Raw genomic sequence first — 22626 nt, 5'->3', positions numbered from 1 at the left:
AAACCATTGGAAAACTTTGCAATATAGCTGGTTTGGGGGCATAAATTGGTTTCTGATAATAGGCCAGAGTGGCAAATGTATTGAATTGTGTCTTCTCAAATAGGGGGGTTTCATACCCAATTCAGACTGTGTTTTAGACTGTGGGGGTTCTCAACTCAGTGCTATTTGGAGAGGTTTTCCAGAAAACACATTTCTGAAGAACACCTGGGAATTTAGTGATATTGCAGTATTGGTAAGATATTGGGTAACAGAGCTGCAAGAACCAGCTACTAAGAATGATCTAGAACCATCTCTTTCATTGTGCCAGAATTATCTGACTTTGGAGGAGCCAAGTGAAGGAAAGGAGTAGGATCTATTGGATAAAGAAACCCAACCAGACAAAATTCAACTCACCAAATTTTCTTTAAAATGTAATTTTCCAGCCTAACCAGTTCCAGAGTTCAGGACACTGGGTGAACAACTAGAGAGATGCACAAGCTGGCATTGCTGCTAAGAAAAAAACACATTCCCAACTCCCTCTCTGGCCTTTGGCAAGTTACTAAATCTTTGACCCATCACAAGTCATGATAGGCCTCACAGAGGGTGAAATCAGGCTTTGGTGCTTAATTTGGGTAAAAGCAACAGGACCTACTTTTGGGATTTAAGTGTTGAAGAGGCAAACTGTGACTGCTGTGAAAACTCCGTGCATCCAGGACTGGATTTTGCCTCTTTGTTCATCAAGCACAGAACATTTCCTGATGTGAGGAAGGGGAAAGAGTTCACCTCCAGTAGCCAAAACCACAGTAATCTTGCCTGAGAAGTCATCACAGCGTGGCCATTCAGGAGAAGCTGCAAGAGAGCAAAGCTGAGTACCAGGACTTCTCCTTACATTTGAGGCAATGTCAATCCTTTATGTGGATTGCAGAGTAGGTTTTTCTTCTATATACTTTCATTCTTATTCTGGTACCACAGTTTATCCACTTTTGATTCAAAAGCCAATAGCCTGTGTTACTAAAAGTCCAGCTACAACAAGCACAGCTTTTTTAATTAAGCTCTTGTTTAAAGTTAACTCTGGTCATAGTGTTTGGTTGTTTTTTTTTTTTAAATAACCTCCTGGATTAAGTCTGCTCCGTGTTGCTGCATCTTCTGGGAGGGGAGTTACTGTGCACATAAGAATGCACAGCAGATGTTTAATGTAGAACCCAAAGTCAGCAAACTCCAGCTGAGCAATTTGCTGGGTGTTCTTGGGGCTGTGCTTGGCGCTGTGGTCATTCATTGACTGAAGGAAAAAAAAAAATCCACCTCTCCTGCGAGCCTTAACGAGGGACTCCTGTGCCTGCCAGCTGTCAGGATGGGAAAAGCAGGGTAATTGGAGCGATTAAAAGCTCACAAAGGCAACAGAGATGCTTCTCCATTTAAGGTGGAGTGAAACCGTCTGATAACAGCGACGTGCTCTTGTAAAGGCTGCAAAATTCTATTAATCAGCCCTCTTTGCACCAGTATTCTAAATTCTGTAATCTCACCCTGACTCAAGTTGGCACCTACACAAGCACTTCCAGTAAATGTTGGGGAATGGCAGCACAGAGGGATGTGCTACCCCCCAAGCTGTACTATGGAGCTGTGTTTCAAAGAGCTCATACCCTTCGATATATTGTTACAATAGAGGCAGTTTTAGCAGCTGATGTGAGGTGAACACAGAAGGGCCTTTAGTTATTATTACAAACAGTGCAGGAGCAGTGATCTGGGAAGGAGAAATTTCCACTTGTATTTGGTAGGACTCAATAAGACCTCAGAGACAAAGATGCAGAACCTCAGTAGAAATCAGGACCACCCACAGCAATGACATTACAGTTGATTTCAATTGACTGCAGCAGTGGGATTTTGCAAATTAATCTGCTGCTTTGGCCCTTAAAGTGTTGACCCAAACAATGTGAGCGTGCAGGATATCTGAATGTTATTTAAGTTTTCTAGAAAATAGTTATATCTTTCCCAAGCATAAAGGAGACCTTGAGGAAAACCAAATAGTGCTGTCCTCTATCTCCAGATGCCTTCTCTCCATGCACATTTCATGTTGGATAAAAATAGCTTTAAACCCTGAGTTAAGTAAGCTTCTTATATTTGAAAAACCAGTTTCAAGTGGACAAAGGAGGTACAACTGAGACACTATAAAAAGGTTTTTGGTTTCAGTGTCTGCAACTTGAAACACCATCCTGATATAATTTTCTGTGTCCAAGAGGGAACTAACCAACATTGAGACACTGATTGCAAAGAGCAGAGTAAGCACGAACAGGAGGTGTGAGGAAACGGGGTGTGGGCTGTCTAGTTCTCCTTTATGCATTTTTCTCTCAGGAACAGAATAAGTTCCTTTTCAGGGCTAACTGGAAGCTGTGTGAAAAATTACTCACAGGGAAAAGATAAAAATCCATTCTGCAGATCTCAGCAGTACACCAGGAAAACATGGTAAAATTGCAAGTTGGTCAAGACTTTCACTATAGAAGAAGCATCTAATTTCAGGCCATTTCTGCAGCTTAATTGTCTTGCTAAATTTATTAATCAAGTGTCCACAGACAAAAAAAGAGTGGGGGAAAAAAGACTTAAGCAAATATTAGAGACCTGATTCAATTGCCCAGTTGCACTAGTCTGTTCCTAGCTGGCTACATTTCAAGAGAACTTGTTCCCTTCAACATTCCTTAAGTTTCCCCTTAAACACCACACACATCCAAAAGGAGAAGTCAGAAGGCTAATCATCTTCTCTCAATTATCCACACTAAGATCACCTTGGAGGATTATGGCCCAAGTCCTGAAAATTGATCTTTGCAGGATTAGGAGTTAAAGCATTATTATTTCTGATTATTGCTACTCCCCTAAGAATCCTTTTGACCAAAGGCAGAGTTTGAGGGAACTCCTGAGGCAGAAGCATGGTAGGTAGTCAGGTGATGGAGGGGACTCATAACTATCCTAGAACAAGCCATTCCCACATTTGAATCCGTGTATTTTATGATGGAGACCAGATTAACAGAGAAATCTGTTGGATCCCTCACCACAGGGTTTAGGAGACAGGGGTTTATGACCTTTCAAGACAGTACTTCCTTTGAGTCTGTGTGAGCAGTACCAAAGAAATCCCAAGTTGGATCCATAATTCACCGAGCCCTGACTCAATGAGTATCCCAGTACAACAGTCCAGACTGACAGTCCCTTACCAAATGTAAAGGAAAAGTCATCCCACAATAAATTCACACGATCCATTCCCGAGAAAAGATACTCCCAGTCCCCACTCCCAGCACTACAAGCATCTGGCATTGTTACAAATCAGGTCACAGCCCAAAAGAGCAGGAAGCCAGAGGGAAATAAGTTGGGTGGACAGAGTTTACACGTGCTCTCCTCACAGAGGTTGCTTCCTTAGAACTGCACCTTCCTACCAAACAACCCTTCCTAGGCTGATCTCAGGGTTGTGCTTCCCTTTTGTGAGTGACTGGCCTCTTGGCCACAGGGGAACAGTGTCAGAATAGCTGCAGTATTTTTCCCCTGTCCAGAACTGTGACCCAACACCACAAACATGATTCTATTTGTGACAGACTGGATTTCTGTGGCTAAACCACTTCACACCATGTCACCAGCTTATGGTGACAATTCTCTTCTTCCTCATAGGTGCTCAGGAGGCCACAATGTGAACCTGTCAGGAGCCTGATCTGGCTTTAAAATCAGGTGATTTTTAAGCTGAATCAGTTCCCTGATCACTTTCCTCTACAATAAATTCATTTGATAAAACTGAGGGCAGGACAAGAGCAGAAACAAGTAAAACTTGAAAGGAGAAACTAGAAGAATGCAGTAACCCAGGATTACCACTGAATAAAGTAATTCAAGTAATAAAATCACATCACTGTGCCTTAGGCAGAATTAGGTACTAGTAGTGATGATTGGCAGTTCTGGAAAGCAGTTGTGCCCTCAGAAGGATTCAACTTGGAACCCACATTTCAGAGTTACAGAATATCTTGAACCAGAACAAGCACATGCAGCTATTCTTTCTCCACATAATAACATTGAGAACATCTCAACATACATACATAAAAAGCCCCTTAAAGGATATTTTTATATCCCGGCCTCACGTTCAAGCTGTGTGTCAGTCCTGAAAACTCTCAGGTAAGCATTTCAGAGAGTTCCATGTGTGCTTTTGATTTTTTATTTTTTTTTTTAATTTCCTCTTTTTTCCCCTAGAGAGTTTAATGAGGAAATATCTTAGAAACCTTGGAAAAGGACAGACCTCCTATGCCTGTGCAGTAATGAGTCATGGGCAATGTCTGCCCATTTCTTAGTAGATGGAGAGAGATTTCTGCTCCTGTCATGCAGTCCAAGAGTAGATGATAAGGAATTAGGGCTAATTGAACCACATACCTGAATAAGCCAGAAGAAAGCAATGCAACGCTCTCGAAACTGTAGATCTTTCTTGAATTGTCTCTTGGATTTTCCATAGGAGATTTTTCCAGCATGGAAGAATCCTTTGAAGGAACGGAACAAATGTGTGAGTCACTTTAAAAGCTCCCTTTTTGAAATAAAAACCTGAATTCCTCACTTATTCTAGATGGAACAGGTGTTAGGGTGAAAACCATGACTCCAGTGTTTCAGTGTGTTGGTGTCTCCTAAGACAATATGTTCCTGTTGTCCAGGCAGGCTGGAAATTGGTAGAGAGCAGGGAAGCTGCCTGGGCAGGGCTTTACAGGGCCTAAAACTGGAAGCATGGGAAGCACAACTTGCTCAAGAGAGAAAACTAAGGGGAGAAAAGCCCTAATTACAGTCTTAATTTATTTCAAAATAGACATATATTCATCCAGATTATAACACCTTTATAAAATAGGTGGGACATGTCTCTTAGGTAGAACTCTGCCCTATAAAATGATATGAGGAAGTGAAGCCACACAGGCAGTGACAAGCTCCACCTTTACATGCCCATAAACATTAAAATACATTGTTTACTTGGGAAAACCAAAGAGTTTAAAGACACCTGTGTTAAAGGTGGGGGGGTGGAGAGGGAGTTTACAATTGGAGCATGATTTTTGTGCTCACTGAAAGAGTTACTGGGTGAAACTTTGTGGGCTCTATTATGGAAAAGGCAGGTTAAAGTATTGTAATGATCTTACTGGCTTCAGAAAATTAGCTGTAAACAAGGAAACGGACATCTGAATGAAGAGACAAAAAAAGAGCACTAAAATTCAACTAGCCACGTTCAAGGTAACACAGAGATAATGGAGGCTGTGTTTCCACACACTACACTGATGCTTTCCCAAAAATAGAACAGTGGATTGTCTCCCTCAGACTAAACAAGACACAGGAACTGAGTTAGACTGGAGCCATGCACAGAACAAAGATTATACTGGTGAGTGCCAGTTTCAAAACCCCACTATAAGACAATTGCTCAACTTCTTTGGCAACTTCTCACATGTTAACAGGTCTTTCATATAAGCTTTTAAGCATTGTTTTCAGTGGGAATTTCACCTTCTAAAGCACATAGTTTTAGTAGGTGGTGTGTATGCTACAGCAATGAAAAGGCAGCAGAACAAAATGATAGGATGCAGAAAATTTAACACGGGAAAAATGTAGACTGAACATGAAATTCCTGGAAAAAGTATTTAACTGTTAAAAGCATTTAACATTTAAATCACCAAACTTCTTATTTTCTTCTAGTGAATCACACAATGGGGAAAACACCTTGACTTTTCTCTCCCCACTAACAATGCAGGTGGTGGTTCTTAGCTTGGAAAATTTTATCTCTGAACTTATCTGCTCTCTGTTTACTCAAGTGTTCTACCAGAGATCATCAAAGTTAATTTCCAACCTGGATTTTCACCTATAAATGCAGAACTAAGCACATGCCAGGCATTAGGTAGCTCTACAAGTTACCCAGTCAAGAACCCTAAATACTGTGGTGTTTGAGGAACTGCCACACTGGTAGTTTATACATCCATGTCTCCTAATGAGCACAGTCTACCAGCAAACTGGGATTTATTCATTCCAGAAATTTATGAGTAATTTCTGACAACAAATCCATCTGAGAATTTCGTAGTTTGTCAGCAAACAAAGGAAGCAGCAGAATTTCTCAGATAAATTAATTTTAACATTAACTTCTTATATAATGAAGTAGGGAACAATTCTACATTGACAGACAGAACTGGGATAACAATCCAAACAGATAATTTTCATCTTTTGTTTCTACGAAATGTCAAAGACTAAAAACATTTGTGTTTGTGTCCTCCATCAGCTTTAACACCACTGTGACCCAGAGCAGGCTTAATATACAGCACGTGATGAAATATTTACTGACATGGCATCACTTTTTTTCTAATAAAGCAAAAAGAGGCTCTTACAAATAAGATAAATTATAACAAAACCTCTCTAAAATCTTTAAAAGACATTTTCAGAGATGAGTTTTCTGACAGAGCATTTCCCCCCAGCAGTCTTACCCCAGAGCCCACCCAAAGCCAATCAGTCACTCCCCATCCTCATCATTTCCTTTTAAGCAATAGCTGGAAATAGCCCCATCTGCCTTGAAAATCAAAGAGCAGCAGCTGGTGATCAGCCCTCTTTAGAGAAGCCTGTGAGACTTAAGTATATTGTCCTGAGCAACTCAGTGAAAATTAATTATAACCTAGCTGGAATTAATTAGAGGCTATCTTTATTTCATCTCCATTGTTGTGCACACAATTGTTTCACTACTCCTCACATGACTTGGTAATTACAGTAAGATGAAACCACTTAAAATCAAATGTCCCGAATGGGCTTTGATTCAGATTTACAAGAGTGTGTTTGTGGAGGTGGGGGGAGAAGAATGCTGTTTGTTAAACACATAACAGATCTGCACACACACACACACAAAGGTTTGTCAGCTCTTGTTATTGCTCAGTTGGGGCATCAAAACAGAACAGTTCCTTCAGAACAACATATTTCAGCAAACGTACATGAGAAAGCCAAACATAGCTGGCAGAACACAGGCCCATAACTATATGGGTGGTATAAATGTTCAGGACTTCAATGCAACTCGAAGAATTCATATGGCTGAGGATTTGGTGTATCTGAAATTAATCCACGAACACAACAAAGAAAAAAGAAGGTTATATCTGTCTGATGCATAAACATACCCAGCTATAACGGCCTGCAGGAGTGTATAGATATGCACTTTAAAGGTGTATATTTATTTTACAGACACATGCCAACTGGGCAGCATGTTTTTTTATTTCCTATCTGCCAGTAGGAGTTAATTTGTTATTTTAGGTGTTCTTATTATAATCAGATGTTAAAATACTTTGCAGCTGGACATGAGAAAGGTGTTGGTAGTTTGTCATTTGTAGTGAAAAGATGTCTTAAAGCTGGAGGACCATTCGGTCTTATATTCAGAAGTGGCTTTTTTGTTAATTAAAAAAGGAAACTAATGAGGAATAAGTTGTCTCTATAGAAGAGAAATTGTGATGGAATTCTGTCGTCATATTCAGGAGATTTTAGATTCCTGAAGCTTTCCCCTTGTATTTGAAGGTGTAAGAAACTTCCTGAGATCTGTTACGTGGGAGGAACCAATAGTTTTATCTTGCACTGTGGGAGTGAGTTCTTATAGACACTTTAATACCAATCCAGATCAAATGGTTCTAATCAGCATTTCCACAACCTACTATCAAAGCAGACAAGTGTCTGCAAGTGATGCAGAGGCTTCCCAGATGGATTTCAGAGACGGTTAAAAGGGAAGAATCTCATCAGGACTGAAAAGAGACAGTGGAAGTTTTCTATTTGCTTCATAACTACTGCTCTCATTATTAAAATCTTTGATTGGATTACAGAAATCAGATTCTCTAGTTTGATAGTATAAAAACCATCTGAGAACAGCAAAATAAAAAACCCCAAACTTTGCATTTAAGAGAGAAGAAAACCCACCCATCTATTTATAATCTATTGAAGTGACTTCTCCCTTTAAGCATAAAAAAGCTAAATTGTTCTAAATTGCACATGGGCTTGTTAGAGGCTAAATGGAAGCTGAGTCTCCCATGGACACAAGTGCTTCCAGGGGTAATAAATAACATTTCCCTTGTTGTTACTGTCAAATGGATGCTTGGCACTCCTGGGAATTAAGCTCAGCTTAGTCTATAGCACAAAAGTGAAGGTGGAGCTGAATGATTAATTTATGTGGTGCCTGTTCCTAGGAAGACCCAGAGGTCCTAGGTAATGGGGACACTATTTTTAGAGTGTGAAATCCTCTGAAATTACCCTGAGTTTGGGATGTGTAATATAGGAGGAGCAGGGGGGTCCAGCCTCACTCTGCCTTGTCTTACACGTGGTGGTTCGTGACAGAATTTTTGCTTCATCAGTCCTGTGGCAACCTCAGGAGAAGGAAATGGCAAAGAGAAATGGTTCTCCTTGATAGCAGCAAGCTGCTCTAAGTGCTCAGCTTTCTGCTGTCTGAAAAACACACACAGGAGCAACATCCTAAAACCCAACAACATGAAAACAATCAGTTGTTTTCGAGACAGGTTATAGTCACAGGCTGAGGTATTCAGTGGGAGCCCTTCCAGGCATCCTAGAGCAATCCCAAACTGTTCTCAGAGAAATCCAAGTTAAAATGAAGACTCTGTTGCCTCTGGTACTCCAGGAGAGACTTTCACATGGAGGTACAGAGTTACATCCAGTAGTGTGGCTTTGGGTACTGAAATGTTCTACTTATACAGGACAAACACAAAATGTTCAGGAAAATTTTAAACTGAAGAAGTGCACAACTCTCTTGTAGCTGTCACAGATATGCAGGGACAACTGATTGTAGCAGTAAATGCAATAAAGTAAAGATTCATCACTTCCTTAGATCTAACAATTCTGTGACAATCTGACTTGATTTCAAAACATACAGATTTTCCCCCTTTTTATCCTCTGGACAAAAATTACTGTTTACTGAGTTGCTTCCCAGAAACACTGCAGTCAAATATTAAAACTACTGTAAGCAGAGAAAGGTCATCATGAACATTATGTTCAGTAGAGCATGGAAAAACTTGATTAGTCTGAATAAAATGAAATATGTGTGTTTCTAAAAACTATGTCTTCCCATTATTTGGTTTAATTAAAGGGAATTTTAGTCTAAATCCAAACTGTCAATGAAAGCTTGTCCATAAGCTAGTAAAAAAATCTGTGATTTATTTATATGTGCAAAATCCTAATTATTTCACGCGGCATTGTTCAAAGGATCTTTCTGTGAGACCAGTCTCATTTTAATCTTAACAGCATAAGAAACTATTTACAGTTCTTCCTGCTCCAGAAGAGGATTTAAAAACCTTGTGTTCCAACCAGCCACACTGTAATTTCCAACATTTAATTAGAAAATAGATGAGATCACTTTATTTAAACTGGTACTTGAAGTAAGCAATTAAGTGCTTCACTTAATAGGAGTGTGTGCTGTAAATCTGGCCTTTCATTACATGTACAGTCCCTCACACAATAGGTTTCTAGTACCAGACAGAAGCTTGCAGGCATTGCTTAAATAAAAATATGCTATTTAGGAATATTGTGATGTATTTCCACTGCCTCTGGGGGACTTATCCTGATACAGCCTATTATGTGTCCTTATTACACAGAAGTAAGTATGCAATTAATTGGCAATCTGTAGTGGATTATGGAAACATTCCAGATGGATGGGGGTTTATCACAGTATTTTGCAGCAGCAGCTACTGTAATTTCCTCAGTTTGGGACACTGAATTTACAAGAATTTATTTCTTTGTCAGGTAGGTCTTCTGAGCAAGAATTTCCATTTCCTTTTACATCAGAAGCAAGATGCAGCACAAAGCACCCGTGAGATAACACAGGGTTGCTTCAGCAGACTGTCTTTGTGCTCAGACACAATGGGATGTGTGGGCTGCACCTCCCTTAAGAAATGAAAATGCAATCAATTGACTTGGTTCATATTTTGCTCTGTGGGAAAAACTCCATTAGACAGTCTGGAGCTCCATCAATCTGTGGCATTGCGTGAGCTGTGGCAGCCTAAGCAAGAGAAAGCCCTTCGTGGTTTGCCAACCCTCCTCAGCAGTTTGGGCTCAGGGGTGGTTGTTCACCTTTCCAGGCTTGCCTTCCACTGCCACTGGAGTTGGATAGTGCTGGAAAAACTGGGATGGCCTATCTGGAGCTGTCACAGGTGGCTCTGATGTCACTGGAGCCACGGGGAGGGAAAGCTCACCTGGAAGCTGAATCCAGACAACATCCAGGAGACCAGCAGACCTTGGCAATGCATCACAGACCAGGGTGGGGGTTTGGAACACACCACTCTCTCCTTCTGTTCTTTAAGATATTCAAATAAGATGCTATTGTGCACAAACCTCATCTGTGCAGTCTTTTGCTTTAGGGAGACAGAAAATGTATGGAGAGCTCCTTCTGCCCTTGATTTTTACAGCCATTTTGAAACCCCAGAGCAGGAGCTCCTGTTGTGGTACAGTGTCTGTGCAGCAAACAGAGAGAGAGACCACAGGAATAACCCTCCTGTTGTGTGACCCTTTGGGGCAAATCCATACAGTTCCCTTTCTACAGTGGCAATAAGTCTCATTGTCCATTAGGCTGCCCAGGTTGTGTAGATAAAAAGTCCCCTTCACACAGCAGTCGTGTTATGCTCTTATTCCATGGTCTCAAGATTTCCGTTTTCTCCCCTCAGCGTGAATACACAATAAAGCTACTAAAATACATGGATGACAGTTATAATCTTGTTTGTCTGGGTATCCAGTTCCCTAAGAGTGAACAGCTCACAGCTTTTTCTATGCACTCAGCAAGTATCAGAATTCTTGTAAAGGTCTCTAAATGCATATTTTAATAGACCACAGTTCAGCCAAGTAACCCAATCCTCATGTGAACTTCATGCCCTGTTGTAAGAATTTTCACTTTAATGTAACTTAAGATATGCATCTGACTGCAAAATAAAGTATTTTCTTATTCTTCCAGCTATACCTAAGCCTTCTGATTCCCCCTCCTCTTTGGCTTTTTCAGACTGTTAATTGCCCCCTTTACGTTTCCATCAACAGACCCCCGAACATCCAGTGAATCTCCAGATTGCTTTTGCCATGTGTTAGGATTAATAATTAATGAAGCCAGCTGATTGTTCCAATGACCCATTATCATGTCAGGGCAGAGATAAACTAGAGAGAAGACAGGATTCATTTCTGAAACTCCAATTTCAGTATCAAAGCTCAAAATCAAAACACCATCAGCAACAGAAATCTATTTCTCTCAAGGGATCTGTTTTGTTCTGAGGGGTGGCCAGAACAGCCCCCCAGCCTGGAAAGCAGATATTACCATGCTCAGGGCTTTTTAAACATAAACTATTGTGTTCTCCTCCAGTATGTGGCATTTCTGTGGCATTTCTCAGGGCTTTTCTAACATTTAAATCTAATCCGGGCATTTAATGATAATCGAGCAGAGAAAAAGAATGGGAAAGGGAAACACACATTAGCATGAAAGATTAAGGGAAATGAATATGTATAAGACACAAAAAAGACTAAAATGGTGGTATACAGTGGGATGCCACAGAGCAGAGTGGGAGGGCTTCTCTTCATTAAGTGTTGATATAGTGGATTTAAATAAAATTGAGTAAAATCCAATTTAAACACTAGAATAAAAAGACTTGAATGATCAGCCCTGGAACAGAATGGATTTCTGTCCCTCAGAGGTCAGATCAATGCCTGGCCAGCAGCAGCTGCAGATGGTCTGACAGCAGAAGCCTACAAAAACAAAAACTTACAGGGCTAGATCAAGTCTGCTGGTTCTTTGTAACCCCTCTCTTTGCTGTTCCTCTAACATAAGATTTATCTCTAGTACGAAAAAAGTACCTAGCACAGATGTCTTAACAGAGTTGGTGTCTTATTAATTTTCATCATGTCTCATGTTATGTTAGCCTCGATGTGCATAATCCTAAGACAGTACTATTCAATTTTACAAGAATAATTGATACTTCAGCAAGCAGACAGTAAATTCTCCTGCTGAGAAAAAGCAAACAAACAAATAAATGACAGCTCGTAAATTTATTTGAAGTCATGGGCAAAGCTTTGCTGGAGATAGCACTACACAGCTTATTATCAGCCTGCTGTTAATGTAGGGCTCCCTGCTTTGAGATTATTTAAGGATGACTAACTCATGTTACATTTATTTCCTCTAAACTTGCTCTGGGCTACATGAAAAGCAAGAATCAATTAACTATTTGGAGGAACTTTCAGGCAGTACTACAAACAACATTTAGGATTTCAACACAATACTCTTGTGTGGTACAATATCACATGAAATGAGGACAAACCCAAACAAGTAAAAATTGTATTTTTTTTCATTGTCCTGGGTTATAAATCCACTGAAGTGTTTTAAGTGTGAGAGCATTTTAGAGAAGGAAACGTTAATATCTGAGAAGTTAACAGTACACAATGCATAGGTTTCACTGTTTTCAGTCGTGTCTTCCTGCTTCACCACTCTTACAATTAACCTTTACAGAATGCAAGAGCTTTTTTAAGACTCATCCTACTGCCACAGGACCAGTACTTTTTCCAGCCAATGACTCACTTTTTAATCCCCTCCATGCCATGGTAGGGCAGAGAAGACAAGGGTGCTCATATTGTCTCCAGTTGGCTGCACAGCTGAAATTGTGCTGCTGTGACTTCATTGTCCCCAAGGGACTGGCTGTTAGGGCAGGATGGTTTAGTCATGACAGAAGGGAAAACCTGTGGTTATTTAAGGCAATCACTGAATCACTTTTGTGTTGTGCCTGATATTGATTCACTCTGAACTCTGCTTGGCTTTCAGTGATAATCTCATTCTACCCTGAGATGTGTCAGGGGCTGCACAGGTGGGGACTGTGCTTTGTTTGGGGGTCACAGGCCAGCCTCTAATGTAAATTACTGGCAGGTTACAACACTGTGGATAAAACATGCCTAAATGAGGTACTCCTGCCTTCTGTCATAGTGCAGAATACCTGACCTACACTTGAATCTTCTGCTCCAAAAGATGGACTGGCAGCTCCAGCATTCGGATTAAACACTGGGAGCAATCCTGTACTAGTTTAAGGAACAGCTTTATCAGGCTGCTCCCAGCTCAAATGCAAATGAGATTATAATGCCATAATGCAATGATACCTTAGACACTGTGGTTCCATAATATCTTTCACTCACAGAAAGTAAGAAAACTCTATGACAAGCCAAAGAGAGACATTTCATCTGCAACCTTAGTGGATGGCACATTTGAAGGTACTTATTACCCAGAAGGATGTAGGTAAGTTGTGTTTCTTCTCTGCAGGAAAAAGGAACAAAGGCCCTCTCCAGGGATTTTCTGAGGAGTTTGCAAAAACCACCTTTTTATCATTTTAGAAGAGCAATTGCTAAACCACTTCAGCCATGGAGTACCAGCAGCTGTCTATCTTCATTTTTCCTGGAAATGTTAAAAGCGAAAAAACCCACTAGAAAGATCCTTGCAAAGCAGTTATGGATTATTTATGGTACCTTTAGTACCCAGAGTCTCAAATGCACTGTTCCACATTGAAAGAATATGGTTTAGCTGTGAATGACCTATGAAAGAGACAGTCCTGGCAGTCCAGTACTGTAGATGGGATGGACTGAGGGAAAAAATAGAGACAGTGAGAGTGTATTTCAAATAATAAAGTGCATTCAGTACTAATTAATCTACAGGGTTACAACATGAACAGACTGGCGAGATCCTCTGATTATTTTGTCATGTGCCAACACAGTGCTATTCAGGATTACCAGATCAGTTTGTTAAATACCTGACAGGGGGGTACATGACTAAAATTTCCTGGGATTATATGTGCATTTGACTTTCTGTGTACAAAAAATCTGACTCAAGCGTGTGCTGGGTTTGTGGTGCCATTCTTCTGATGCATTTCTCACCTGTGTTTAAAAAAGCTGGCTGAAGTTTCTGGTTTCAGGTCTGCTCATTCTCCTTCAAGGCAACCATTTTGCTTGCCCATTGCACTGCTACTGGAAGGGGACAGAAACTCTTCCCACCCAAGATGAAGTAAGGGGAAGAAATAGCCTCAAAAATCAAGCCTGTTGTCATGGAAACCAGAACCAGGATTTTCGAGGCCAAAATGGATGCATTTATAAATCAGAGATGAGGGAAATCCTACCCGTTTACAAGAATACATTAAATGGAAAATGTCTTTATTATAGGAAGTCAGATATATAGTAGCTCAACAAATGCTGCAGTGTAAAGCAGTATGTGAGTGATTTTTTTTTTCTATAATACAATATGATCTCATCAGAACCAATGGTTGGTGTGTTGGAGAGAAAGGCAGCAGTAGCCATAGAAACAGCCAGCTCTTCCCAAGTGGAATAAGGTATCGTGTAACACCCAGTTTTGGTGGTGGCCTCATGCTCCTGCCAGATTTGTGGCTTCTTTTGAGTGCAAAGTGGTTTTTTGATGCACCTCAAGCCACAGGAATCAGTTTTATTCCGTGTAACTCCTGCTTGGCAGGTACATCAGCTCTGAAAGGAGGTGCCTAAGGCAAGGGGGGTCCTTCTGCAGGATGGGAACAAAAAGGTGGTTTCAGGGGAACCTGTAACAACAGTGCTGTTACTTTTCCTCCCTGTGTTGTTAGAAAGCATGTTTCTACAGCAGTTGAGAAAAATCAGGGGCATTACACCCTGCACCCTTGCAGGATTTGTATGGAGAGATGTACAACTTAACCTGCCTGAGGCCACAGAGCAAGACAAGAACAGACCTTGGGGAAAAAGAAAAAAAGAGGTTTTTATCATTTTTCACTCCCAACCGATCACACAGAGCATTTCATCACTTCACCTTCTTCTCCCCATCACCCTGAATCCCCCCTTCCCCACATCAGCTGCCAGCAGAGCCCATTATAAAGGTAGAGCTTGGTTTGGACTCTGATCTGTCACGTATCTCCTGTTTAGTGTTGAAAATCACTGCTTTAAACTGCAACTTGAGCCTTCTCTGGGGACACACTCTCTGAGTCACCTCCAGCAGCAGATGACTTACAGGCAGCCCTTCAAAGCTGTCACAGCTCTCTGCTATGATCTTGATCTAACCGGTACCTTACTCAGGATAAAAGCATGTTATCCTCTTGCTTGTTTGTAATGCATAATTGGGCCCAAGCTGTAAAGAGCCAGTCTGACCTTTAACAGCTCATTGTGCTGTGGAGAATAGTTGGATTTGCAGTTTAAGACTATTTGTTCTTAATGATGGTTTCACTCTTATGAGATAAAGTACAACCTGAAAGCCGAAAATAAAGAGAAAGCTGCTGTGTTTTGTTCTGGAGAGCAGCTGTGGGAGGCACATCTGCCACACTTGTTTTGTGAAGGCACTGGACTTATCCCACACATGGGATAAACACTGAGATGGAAGCAATTTACTGCCCTAACTTCCTTCCACAGCTTATGGCTCTAGTAGGCAGCACACCTGGATCACACAGAAAGCTGCTGGATCCCATAGGAAGCTGCTGGATCCCATAGGAAGCTGCTCCAGAACCTGGCTTTTATAGCCTGAAGTTTTGATTAAAAAAACCCTGCAACTGATTGGAGTCATTTGGTAATGCTGAGCAGTACAGGGACATGACTGCACACTATATATGGTATATATGCATATATCTACACCCCTGGGAAAGGCATGAGGCAGGAACAGCTTCCTAACACACATATCCGGTGTCTCATCTTCTCACCTTTTCCCAGATATTTCTGGAGCAGAGATCCCAGCACTGAGCAGGCAGCAACAACTGGATGCTCCTACAATCTGCACTGGTTTGGGAAGTATTGCTTTGGGCAATAACCACCCTGTTGTGGGCACTTGTTTACTCCAGGTAAGCCAAAAACTTTGATAGACACGCTCCACACCTGGACAGGAATATGGGGAGCAGTCAAAAAGATGAGCTATGGTGGAAAATAAACTGTACAGCACAAAAAGAGAGTGAATAGATACAACCCAGCCCAGGTGGTGGGAAAAGGACCTGCACATAACAATTAAACCAGTGCAATGTTACTTGCACAAACACCTGAAATTGCAAGAAATTTATTAGTTTATTTAATGGCCCTTAAAATCACGCAGGCCATGATCATGTTTCCATCGCTTATTTTCAAAACCTAAGAGTTTTCCATACACCAGAGGACAAAACACTGGTTTCTTGTTACATGGTGGGTATAAATATTTTACACTGCCAAGAAACAGCTGCCCTGCTGAAAAAGTCTTCCTTCACTAGTAACTACAGATCTAAGATGTTCTAAAGAGTTCTCTCCCACTGTTTGGAGGAAGAGAAAGAGTCTACATGAGTTAAAGAGTTGAACAAGGGTGAAAATGAGCTCAGGAATGTTACCAAGATTTTCCCATCTCCCACTCAAACCCTGTTTTTGTTTGCCAGACACGGTGCTCTAAAATGGTTTGATTTTTTGCACTTTATTTCCACCCTATTGTCTTTGCTGGCGTTAACAATTCCAGGGTTTTGGGTTGATAGACCAAACAGTTTGAGCACAAGGACACAGCTGTGATAGCACACTGTGAGGTGATCTATGTTCATGTCCAGCTCAAAAAAACTGGGCCACAGTTCTACTGTGTGTAGTGTTGCCCACATTACAATTGAAATAGCTGAAATGCAGGCTGTTCTCTGAGGAAATGAGACCTTCTGTTCCCATCCACAGCAAAAGGATCCTCTGCTTTCCATCCTGCAGTACTATATATAGAAACAGCTCCAGTTATGCATCATCAGACTCTATGGAAAACTTCCTTATTAGAACAAATACTCTGAGCAAATTCTAAAATTCCTCCACGGAAAGCAGCCTTTAAAAAACCCCCAAAAACCAAAAAACCAAAGCCAACAAAAAACTGACCCAACAAAATTAAACTGAACGAGTGAACCAAACAAAAAAAGAAACAAACCCAAGGACTGTTGATGTTCAGTGAGAGACAGAATTCTACCATTTGACTCCTTTATTCAGTTACAGACTTGCTCTACTCCTCTGCAGTTTTCACTAAACACAGATTGCAAGCCTTTACAAACAATACAGAGGGTTAGGTAATGCAGTGAGTAATCTGGTCTGTTTAATTCAAACTAGACCTGGGCTAAGCAGAAAATAAACAGAAGTGGTTGTGTAGAGTTTCTGAGGATCACAGGTTGCATATTTTATGGAGAAGGTTCCCTTGACAAGAATTATTTACCTTGTTAAATTAGTTCTAGTTTATTTGAAGATTATAGTAGATGATTCCTTAAAGTGAAAGATTTCCTAACACCAACCTGGGCCATAGGTCTTGTTATGAAATGATTTATAAGAACTCTATATCAAACTATATCAAAATTGTGTTGAAATGGCCAACATAAACATCCCCAAATGTCATCCAGTTATCATGGGATGCACCTCTCTCTGTTTTGACAGGTACAGAACAGCACAAACCTGGGGCACGTGAAGGCCTTATAGCTCCCCCCCATACAACCTGCAGGGGTGAAGAGGACTTCAGCTGTGCAGCCCAGATTCTCTGTGCCAAGTCAATGCCCTTCAGTCAGAAGTAGATGGATATTCTTCCAGTTTGATGCACAACCACATTGCTCAGTGGCATGAACAATGACAATTGTGTGCACAGCAGGAGCAGCAATACAAACAGCTGTACTGCTTGTGCTGTATCTTGTGAACATCCGACCCAAAGGAGATCCTCTCATATTTCAGATGCCCAGCACTTCCTACATCCAGTAAACTGCAAGAAAGCTGACTTGGAAAAGACATTGGAATCAGCTTTTTCTCTACATAAGAACAAAGTCAGTCCCAGTTCCTCATTTTTGATTGTTAAACTATATATGTACCTAAGCTACCTGGTAATTTGCAGTGTTTTTTATGAAGGAAATCTGCATAAGAAAAGAATAATGTCTTCCTCCTAATTGTTCCAAAGTGGAAGAAAAAAAAAGTATCTCTTCTCCTCACTCCAGGCAGCTTGCTTTTAGCTTCTTGTTTTGTGGAGTCCAGAAGTCAGCATGGTCAACATCTCATATCTTCATTAATGCTCCAAGCCTAAGCCCTATAATATTTTTGCACATTAATTATCCTACCTTCTGACTATTTTATCTAGCTGTGTAATAATTCCACCTTGTCTTCCCATGTAAGAGCTCTAATCGCAGAATCATAGAGGATGGAAAGGATCCCTGGATCCAACCTCCACTCAAAATGCTACAGTATTTCAAGGAAGACAAAGCCAGGGCAGTCTAGGAGAGCTTTGTTTTCATATTCCCCCCTCACTATGGGTCATGTACTTCTTCCAGTCACCAGGATCTAGTCCACAGCCCAGAGCAATGTTTATGATCTATATGCACACAAGACATGCTACAATTTAGTTTAGTAAAGTCAGGCACTGCAGTTTTGCTGTAAATGTAGCAGCTGCATCTTGGCAACAACACATTTCTTCTCAGTTAATAGGCTATGACAGGAGGCTTTTATCCAATCTGTAACTACATTTTCTAAGATGCTGCATACTATAATCTCTACCCATAATCAAAGACTCATGGAAAGGTTTAGAGGGGACCATAAAGGTCATTTAATTCCAACCCCCAATAATCAGATGCATCTCTTCACTGTACTGTTTCTTTCTCCTTTTATAGATGGGAATTGGTTACTAGCAGGCAGAGGGTTTTGTAAAAGGAAGTATAAAGCCTTGCAAAACCCAGAACTTCCTTTGTGTCTGACTAAGAACACAGTTCTATGAGAGTCAGACCATTTCTTTTCCCCAAATATGGCAATGCCACAGAACCCCAAAGGCAAATCAGGTAAGTAGCTGCAAAGGTAGAGCTGTCCCAGCAGCCAATTACAGGCAGAGCTGAACAACATGGATATAAAAGGACATGAGGGGGAAGGTTTGGACTATACCTTTTAAAGTCAAAAGAATTCTATGCTGGTCACACTAGAAGATGATCAGTGGGCTGGGCCTGCAACTAGTTTCATCAAATATCAATATTTTTGCAGGATTCCACATACTGTGACTGCAGATGGCTTGTAAAAATACATCATCTACATCAAAACAGGAAACACGGAGCCTAAATGGCCTTAGGAAGAGGTGCAATGACTTTTGTGTTCACTAGACCCTAAAACATGCACAAAGGTCTTTTATAATTTAACTCCCTTGTTTTCAAGAGGTCGTTTGACCTCTTTTGCAAGGGCCAGAGTTCTGCAATATAATATAACTGAAATGCTGAGTAATAACTGGGAAGTTAAAAGTATCAAATGTGTTTCCTCCATGTGATTTACACTAGTCCTTATCTAGACTACAGCCTGCAAGAGAGTGTTGAAACCTAATGGCTTATTTAGAAGTATAGTCCCAACCTCCCCTTCCCAAAAGGTGAATATGCTCCCAAAATACCCTGCTGAAAAATGCCACTGATGTGGTCTCACCATTTTTTGGAGTTCTCTGATGTCTGTGGCTGAGAGGACTGGTGTTCTGCTCAATGTATGTGTGAATGTAGCTAATTATAAGCCCTTGGGAACAGAAATCCTCTGTCTCTCTGTCTGCACAGTCTTTGGCACAGCAGGGTCCCTTTCTCAGCAGGCCTTCAATAAGAACACAGTGCAAAGGTGAATCAGAATGATTCTCTGCATCACTGACAGAGAGGGTAACAACCTTAACACACATCTGCAAAACTGAGGAGCAGCAAAATTTCTCTCTTTTAACTCAAGGTAGGAGAAAAAATAATTTTAAAGGGAATAAAAGATAATCTGAATAAAACAGAAGTGCTTGATATAAAGACACAGCTGCTCAGCTCATAATTTACATTCCATTGTTACCTTGCAATAATTTCCTTTAACTGAAGGAGATTTGCTTGAAATGAGACTTTACTGATACGAGAATTATTTGGAACTAAGGTCATTTAGATTTTCTGTAGTCTTGGAAAACTAATAAAACCAAACTTCTTCCTTTTATGCAAGTCAAAGATATACAGTCTTTTAAATAAAACAGTTTGGGGTTTTGTGGGTTTGTTTTTTTTCCCTCTGCAAACAAACACAAGTCTATCAGCAATTCACAAAATTAGCCACAATTGCTTTTAGAACCCTCTTGCATTTTCTTCCTCTTTTTTATACACCAGTATATTCCTGAATGTCCTTAAAAGGCATCTTAGTGTATTCTCTCTTTCTTACTGGCAGAAACAAAGCTGGAGACACTTGACTAGCTCTGCTGGGTATCTGAGAATATACATGAGGAAGTGACTACTCATTTCAGGAGTTCTGTGAACTGTTGCCCTTATGCACCAGGTTTTAACTTGACTTTATACACTCTTGGTGCAAAAAGGTGATGAGAGGGTGTCAATTTGTGACCTGGAAATTCCCCCGCAGCAGGAGCATAATCTGGCTGATTTAGTGTGAGTACCTTGTGGCCTTAAGAGTTAGTTAGCCTGCAGTTTACAGCCTACTGTCACAGGCAGTGACAAAACACCATCCAGTAGCAGCAGGAAGCTCAGTTTAGATTGACAGATAAAGCACATAAACCCACAGCTCACAGGGACTTGAACAAAAGAGGCTAAAGCAGAACTTATCTTTGCAAAACTGGCTGCTTGGAGCTAAGGCAGGCCAGGTACCCTTTGGCTGGTTTTGTGCTCAGTAGTTGGAGAAAAAGGTCATGAAGTCATCATATGTTTGTGAAGGTGATACTGGTCAGTCAGTCTTGGGGCAAGGTAGGTTAGACCAGAATCTCTAATCTTGTATTCCCAGGCTGAAGGAGATCCTCCAGACACAGCTACAATATGAAACACAACCCTTATAAATTAAAAATCATACAATTCTATGTGAAACACTATGTCCACAGAAATACTATCCTTTAAAAATAAATTAAAGAAAAAAAAAAGTTAACCTGAATGGGAAAACTTTGTTTTTCTTGTAATGTATGTTTCATTTTTCTTCTTTGGCATCAAGTGGAAATTCATTAAAACTGATAGAAATCATTCAACAGACTTTTCCCAGGACCTGCTTTTGTAGCCCAGGGAGGGACTTTCACCAAGAACCGAGTTTTGTCCTCATGGTCATGTATTATGTTTGCAGAGTTAACGGGAAAGGGATGAAACAAATATCTTATTTAAGCTTTTAGTTCTATACGAATGCTGTCTATAAACGTGGGAGTCTAAACACACTTTCAGCAGTGTCGAAGCCCTCAGTGCAGGCTCCACAGAGAACTTTCTAAACATGCGATGCCATCGTGTGGGCAATTAAGCCTCCAGCAGTTTCCAGATGAACTTCGCCGAATTTCATAGAATCCTAGAATGGTTTGGGTAGGAAGGGATCTTAAAAATCATCATTTCGTCCCTGCCATGGGCAGGGACACCTTCCACTAGCCCAAACTGTGCTCACATTACATGAACATCCCATTAATTCCCTCACTTTTACTTGCCATGTCCTCACCCTGCTGATACAAGCCGGGTAACTCCTGTGCCTCTAGTGGTGACTGTAACAAGTCGAAATCTGTTATCCACTCGTTCAAACGTGGTCTCCTTGGAATTCTGGTCAACGTGTTTCCAACTCTCATCTGGCAGCAAGAAGAATATTCTACATGTTTTTATGAAGTTTTGCATCCATGAAGATAAAAAAAAAAAAGCAAACCCAAATAAGTTTAGAACTTACCTTTATCAATATTTTTACTCATTCTTACAAAAGAATAAAACAGGGGGAGCTCTGCCATGGCTAGTACAGATAGAATTACAGAATGGTTTTGGTTGGGAGGGACCTTAAAGCTTATCTTGTTCAAACCCCCTGCCATGGGTAGGGCCATCCTCCACTAGACCAGGTTGCTCCAAGCCCTGTCCAACCTGGCCTTGAAAACTTCCAGGGATGAGGCATTAATAACTCTATGGACAACACTTTTTTTTTTTATTATTTTCCTTCTTTTGCACATATAAAGGAACGTAGAAGATTTCTATTGAAAGCACACTGATCAGACTATAATTAAAAGTTAAATTCCAAACCTGTTCCATTTGGTTACAGGAACTCACACAGCACCACCTTTGTGGGAATCTGCACATCTTCCCCCTGGTTGGAAGGAGGAGCAGTCTTCACACTGAGCTTGGGCTTCGAGGAAATCAACTGGAGTCAGACAAAGCACAGTCGATTGAGGTGTCACTGCTATGAAGGCAAAGGCCTTGGTATGTTACAGGAGCCAAACCCTGTGGCTGAAAGTACAAGGAGAAGGCTGCTGAGATAGAAAATAGTTAACCTGAAAAAAAAGTGAATTCTGGGACCAGTTTTGCGACCACTGAAGTTTTAATTTTTCTCACAGGTATTCACATGTCTGACTGAAGTGCAGGGCTGATTTCTAAGCACAATCCCTGTGACCTTGCACTGGTCCCTCAGCCCTTGTACAGCCTTTTTACCCCTCAGCCTCAGATCGGGCTGATTTTGCCAGTCAGGAGATAGAAGTTTAACCCATTAATTGAGAAATTGTTGTGTTTTCCCTCCGCTCCCCATTGACATTGAAATTCACCAGCCCCTGACTGTTTACCCTGAAAATGAAAGCATGTGTGTGTTTGTTTGTTTGTTTGTGTGTGTGTTTATTTGTGTGTGTTTGTGTGTGTGTGTGTTTGTTTGTGTGTGTGTGTGTTTGTGTGTTTGTGTGTGTGTGTGTTTGTTTGTGTGTGTACCTTACACACAGCCTTTTCCTTCCCAAAAGCCAAGAGCTGTTTCCAGCAC

At 40.8% G+C, this 22626-nt stretch overlaps 2 long non-coding RNA genes across 5 annotated transcripts in view; both read right to left on the bottom strand.

Moving 5' to 3' along the window:
- LOC113990076 overlaps window positions 1-22502 on the bottom strand; it is a 74317-nt gene extending 51815 nt beyond the window's left edge. For 2 of the 4 annotated variants that reach the window (XR_005562773.1, XR_005562774.1), the window contains exons 1-4: window positions 21906-22502; window positions 21346-21469; window positions 19351-20686; window positions 4372-4475 (exon numbers count right to left, since the gene is read on the bottom strand). This is a non-coding gene — a long non-coding RNA (uncharacterized LOC113990076). Of the gene's footprint in view, window positions 1-4371; window positions 4476-16868; window positions 17987-19350; window positions 20687-21345; window positions 21470-21905 lie in introns of those variants that run through there. The other 2 variants (XR_005562772.1, XR_005562775.1) reach the window with 2 other exon arrangements.
- LOC120322839 lies at window positions 11986-15799 on the bottom strand. Its single transcript, XR_005562776.1, has 2 exons — window positions 15651-15799; window positions 11986-14696 (listed from the first exon to the last, which is right to left on the bottom strand). It is a non-coding gene; the product is annotated as an uncharacterized LOC120322839 (long non-coding RNA).
- Window positions 22503-22626: the final 124 nt, after the last annotated feature.

Source organism: Pipra filicauda, unplaced genomic scaffold (genome assembly GCF_003945595.2).
Source record: "Pipra filicauda isolate LSUMZ 115617 unplaced genomic scaffold, ASM394559v2 scaffold159_size1710840_pilon, whole genome shotgun sequence".
In the NCBI taxonomy this organism is placed as follows: domain Eukaryota; kingdom Metazoa; phylum Chordata; class Aves; order Passeriformes; family Pipridae; genus Pipra; species Pipra filicauda.
Note: the sequence above shows the minus strand (reverse complement) of the source record. Positions and strands in the feature narration are given on the sequence as shown.